General features: G+C 59.5%; 1 protein-coding gene across 1 annotated transcript in view; it reads right to left on the minus strand.

Annotated features, from left to right (window-relative positions):
* HIC1 (HIC ZBTB transcriptional repressor 1) overlaps window positions 1–5,124 on the minus strand; it is an 83,401-nt gene extending 78,277 nt beyond the window's left edge. Inside the window, exon 1 of the mRNA XM_078611603.1 lies at window positions 3,905–5,124. The gene's annotated coding sequence lies outside the window, so the exon portion shown is untranslated. The remainder of the gene's footprint in view (window positions 1–3,904) is intronic.
* Between the last annotated feature and the right edge of the window lie 876 nt (window positions 5,125–6,000).

Raw genomic sequence — 6,000 nt, forward strand, 5'->3', positions numbered from 1 at the left:
CACGTGTGCACTTCTACACACGTGTTCACGGCTGCGTGTTTAACGCAGGTGCGTGGCGCTGCACTGACGATACACACCGAGCCCCGCAGCGAGGAGGGTCTCACTGAGACTCCGTGAGGCTCAGAGCAGCTCAGTGAGGCTCTGGATTCAGTGGAAACACAAACGCGGCCTGGTGAGCCTCACCGTGGCTCTGGTGTGTGGTGTGTGGTGATGTGGGGCCTGGTATAATGCGTTGTGGTGTATGGTGGCGTGGTGTATGGAGTTGTAGTGTGAGTAGTGGTGTGGTGTGGAGTGTGCGATGCACGGTGTGATGTGTAGCGTACGGTAAAGTAGTGTGCTGTGTGTGTGGTATAGTCTATGGTGGGTGGTGTGCTGTGTGTGTGTAGTCATTCGTGGGTGGTGTGCTGTGTGTGTGTGTAGTCTATGGTGGGTGGTGTGCTGTGTGTGTAGTCTATGGTGGGTGGTGTGCTGTGTATGTGTAGTCTATGGTGGGACATGGTTGGTGTGCTGTGTGTGTAGTCTATGGTGGGTGGTGTGCTGTGTGTGTAGTCTATGGTGGGTGGTGTGCTGTGTGTGTAGTCTGTGGTGGGACGTGGTTGGTGTGCTGTGTGCGTGTGTAGTCTATGGTGGTGTGCTGTGTGTGTGTGAAATCTGTGGTGGGTGGTGTGCTGTGTGTGTGATGCAGTGTACGTGGTGGTTAGCACACCGCACAACGAACCCGGCGACCAGAGTTAAATTCCTGCTCACAAACAATATCAGCGACGAATATCTGAACCGGTCCTGGTGCGGTGCGTAAAACATTGCCACTGGGGAGACAAAGGCGGTCGGGCGTGGTGCTAGCCACCCACCAACCTCGCATGCTGTGCCGGCCTTCATAGTTGCTGCTGCCCGCTAACAAGGCAATTGCACCAACGATCTGTTCATATGATCTTTGTATTTGTTGTGCAGTGTGAATTGTGCAGTGTACATAGTGTAGCGTGTGTATAACGGCGTGGCGTGTATCGTACCTGTAGTGTGTCTACCACCGTATGCACTGGTTCTGTGTACCGTGTGGACACTATGTGCTGTGTCTATACTCTATCCTGTGTGTGTGTGCTTTGTGTGAATACGGCGTGTGCTTTGTGTATGTGTGTACTCTATCCTACGGGTATGATGTGTGTACTGTTCTACGTATGCGGTGTGTGTACTCTCTTACGTATGCTCTGTGTGTGTGATGTGCGTACTCTCCCCTCCATATGCTCTGTGTGTGTGTACTGTCTTACGTATGCTGTGTGTGTACTCTGCCCTGCGTATGCTGTGTGTGTGCTCTGTCCTGAGTATGCTGTGTGTGTACTCTGCCCTGCGTATGCTGTGTGTGTGCTCTGTCCTGAGTATGCTGTGTGTGTGCTCTGTCCTGAGTATGCTGTGTGTGTACTCTGTCCTGCGTATGCTGTGTGTGTGCTCTGTCCTGAGTATGCTGTGTGTGTGCTCTGCCCTGCGTATGCTGTGTGTGTGTGCTCTGTCCTGCGTATGCTGTGTGTGTGTGCTCTGTCCTGCGTATGCTGTGTGTGTGTGCTCTGTCCTGCGTATGCTGTGTGTGTGTGCTCTGTCCTGAGTATGCTGTGTGTGTGCTCTGTCCTGAGTATGCTGTGTGTGTGTGCTCTGTCCTGAGTATGCTGTGTGTGTGTGTGCGCTCCGTGCTGTGTACACGACTTGTAACTCCTTCGGCTCCGGTACCTTGCTACGGACGAGTCGCTGGACCCCCTCTCCTCCTCCTCGTCGTACCCACGCGGTGCAGCTGATCTGAGCGCCCCCCCCTGCCCAGCGTGGCGCGGCCGCGGGCGAACGGGTGAGCGAGCGCGACTTTTTTGTTTAGTTTTTGTTTTACCACGGAGCCGACCTACAGCGGTCACCCGATTCGGACGGTACCGAGGGCCCCGCTCTGCACGCGGCCGCAGCGCCAATAAATAATAATGATGATGATGATTGTAGCGGTCTCACAGGGACCACAGTCCGGCGCCATGCCAGCCGGTGAGTGAGTGGGAGGGGAGCCTGAGGAGGAGGTTGGTGGGGTGGTTGTGGTGGTGGTTGTGGTGGTGGTTGTGGTGGTGGTTGTGGTGGTGGTTGTGGTGGTGGTTGTGGTGGTGGTTGTGGTGGTGGTTGTGGTGGAGGAGGAAGAGGGGGGACGAGCCGTATCCACGGTGAGAGCGGTGAGGATGAGAGGTGTACGGCACCCCCCTCTCCACCACGGGGAATCCCTCTGGGACCCCCCCCATCCTCGACATACACACACTGCCCCCCTCTCTCCAGCCACTTCGCAACTTTATCACCCAACCCCCCCCCCCCATGTATCTTAACCCCCAAACACACGCACGTGCGCGCGTGTGTATAATTTAATGCGCGCGCGCGCACGTGTCTAAGTCACACACAGATATAAACAAAGACAAAGATTCCCCGTGTAGCCTTGACAGACTGCTGGGGGGGGGGTGTTAGCGAGTAGTAGCAGCACCTCCGACTCAAGAGGGCTATACCTAATCAATTAAATTTGAATAATGAAGGCCCGCACGGCACACGAAGGCGGGTCGGTGATCAGCACCACGTCCCGACCGTCTTTGTCTCCCGAGTAGTGGTGATGTTTTTTTACGCCACCGCACCAGGTACTCATTTCAGGTTTGAGTCGCACACACACTGTAACATACACACACTATAACATACACAACACGTTCAGACGTCAACGAGGCAATGATGTTGACGCCCCGTAATGTGGCCTTAAAAGACTGTTGGGAACGCGTGGATCTTCTCTAGCACGTGCGAAGGCCGGAACAGAGGAGGGTGATTTGGCCAGAATCGAATTTGTCTCAACAGTCCCGATGTTCACACACCGCACCAGGCAACCGTTTAAGGCTGGGTCCACCTAAAATGATGTCCATGAACGGTTGAGATATCCACAACCGGTGTTAGCCACGAAGGGAAATCGAAACCCATAAGACACGGAGTTAGGACACACGCACACACTAACACCTGCCCTGCCACTCTTCACTAGATACACCAACTCATCACCGCTCAGCTCACAGGGCACGGCAGCTCTCATCTCCAGCCTGAGACCTCATATTCCAACAACACCGACCTACAGTCTCAACCACCACCTGGATCCATCACCACAACCATCACTGGCACTATTACCACCATCACCATATAGCGCTGTCAATTACATTATCACGACCATCACTACCACCGTCAACAACATCACCGGGACTATTGCTACCACATCACCACATGTCACCGACACTGTCACCACCAACACCACCACCACCATCGCCACAATTTCTAGCACCGTAACAAAGAGCAAATCATCCATCGCCAGCATCACTACCAACTTGATCATCGCTATCACGCCCATTACCAGCACTGCCACTCCAAGTGCTCCACCATCCTCCCCCCTATGTGACCCGTGCCAACCCCCCCCCCCCACCTATGTGACCCGTGCCACCGTGCCACCCCCCCCTATGTGACCCGTGCCAACCCCCCCCCCCCCCCACCTATGTGACCCGTGCCATCCCCCCCCCCCACCTATGTGACCCGTGCCACCCCCCCTATGTGACCCGTGCCAACCCCCCCCCCCCACCTATGTGACCCGTGCCATCCCCCCCCCCACCTATGTGACCCGTGCCCCCCCCCCCCCCCACCTATGTGACCCTTGCCACCCCCCCCCCCCACCTATGTGACCCGTGCCACCGCCATTCCAAATTCAGCACCAAAACCCCAAAGGCAGCCAAACAACATTCTCTGTCCGTAGCCCATCTCACGGCCTCAGCTGCCCGACACCACCACCACCACCACCAACCACCACCAACCACCACCAACCACCACCAATCACCACCAACCACCAACCATCACCAACCACCGGGTTCACGGCAGGACTCACCACAGCTGGCGTCTCAGCGCTGACGTCAGCCCGCGCACACCACGCTCTTCTCCTGCTGCTGCTGATGATGATGGAGGTGGTGGTGTCTCTGTCGAGGCTCCCCCTCCTCTTCCTCCTCCTCCTCGTCGCTGCTGCCGCCGCCGCCGCTGCTGCCCCTGCCGCTGCTGTTGCCGATGCCCGCGGCCCCGCGGCCCGTCCAGGTGGTGGCCCCCGCGCCTTGGAGCCGCTTCCTCCTCCGTCTCCGCCGCCGCCTCGCTCCGTGCGCCGCGTCTGCGCTCGTCCGCAGCGCCACTCGCATTTAAGCGCGGAGCCACGGAGCGGCAGCGGCGGCAGCGGCGACGTCCGCCGCGCATTGCCCGACTCCCACCCCGCGGCTCTCGAGCGCGGCTCCGCGCGGCTCCCTTTCGCTCGGCACGGCTCGAACCCCGCTTGTGCTGGCCGCCGCTTGCACCACGGCTCACCCACACGCGCTCGGCACCACGGCTCTCTTGCTGCACCGCGGCTCACCCACACGCGCTCGGCACCACGGCTCTCTTGCTGCACCGCGGCTCACCCACACACGCTCGGCACCACGGCTCGCAACTCGCTCCAAGCAGCTTCGGAACAGGACCCCCCCCCCCCCCGAAGTGGCGCTCGCTCACCACTCACCCCACGCGCGCGCGGCAGCTCGCAGCGAGAGGAGCGCGCAACGGGGGAGCGCTCTCTCGCTCTCCCCTTCTCCCCCCTCTCTCTTCTCGCGTCTCCTCTGCACCTCCCCCCCTCTTCTCGTCGTGCCGTCCCCGCTCTGCGCCGCCACCACCGCCGCCGACGATACTCGCTGTGTGCCCGCGTGGATGATGATGGGGGGGGGGTGAGCGCGGCGTACGGCGCGCAAAGAGCGAGACCTCCTCCTCCGCGTTGTCGTTGTTTTTGTTGTTGGTTGGAGAGAGGGGGGGGGATGGCGCACACAGCCTCCCCGTGGAATCCCCGCCGCCGCTGCCGCCGCCGCCGCCGCTGCTGCTGCTGCTACTCCTCAGTGGAGCTGTGGCATAGCGCGGCGCTACCTGCTGCTGCTGCTGATGGTGCTGATGGTGGTGGTGCTGCTGCTGCTTCCTCGCGGATACCTGCTCGCAGCCCCGTCCTCCATTTTCTCTCTCGCCAGTGCGGGCAGAGCGGCGGGCGTCGCGGGGGGCGGACGGGGAGGCTCGAGGATGGGGATGGGGGGGTGCGAGCTGGAGGAGGAGGAGGCGGCTGCGAGGGTTGTGTGTGGCAGGGAGGGGAGGAGGGATGGAGGAGGGTGGGAGGGAGGGCGCGCGCGCGTGTGTGTGCTGGAGGTGGTGGAGAGGAGGGGGGGAGAGAGCGGAGGGGATGGGTTGGGTGAGAGAGGCAAGGAGGGAGGGAGGGGAGGAACAATCGTCACTCGCTCTTTTCTCTCATCCATGTCGCTTGCCCTGCCCTCGCCTTGGCCCCACCCCCTTGACACACACGCACACACGCACGTACGCACTCCTCCTTACCCCTTGACTCACGCTATACGCACGTGCGCGGACACGCACGCGCTCGTCCGCGCACACGCGCACACTCCTCGCCCACCTCGTAGTCTTACACGGACGACCGTGCACGGACACGCGCACACTCCTTGTCTTAAACGTGCACACGCTCATCACCCCTTCACTCACGCACGCACACACACACACACTATTGTACACGCACGCACACACTCATCACACCTTCACTCACACACGCACTCTTGTACACGCACGCACGCACACGCTCATCACCCCTTCACTCACACACGCACGCACACACGCACTCTTGTACACGCACACACACGCTCATCACCCCTTGACTCACACACGCATGCACACACACGCACTATTGTACACGCATGCACACTCATCACCCCTTGACTCACACAAGCATGCACACACACGCACTATTGTACACGCACACACACTCATCACCCCTTGACTCACACACGCATGCACACATACACACGCACTATTGTACACGCATGCACACTCATCACCCCTTGACTCACACAAGCATGCACACACACGCACTATTGTACACGCACGCACACACTCACCCCTTGACTCACACACGCATGCACACAC

The sequence above is a fragment of the Lampetra planeri genome, chromosome 37 (assembly GCF_965212315.1).
Source record: "Lampetra planeri chromosome 37, kcLamPlan1.2.h2, whole genome shotgun sequence".
NCBI lineage: Eukaryota > Metazoa > Chordata > Hyperoartia > Petromyzontiformes > Petromyzontidae > Lampetra > Lampetra planeri.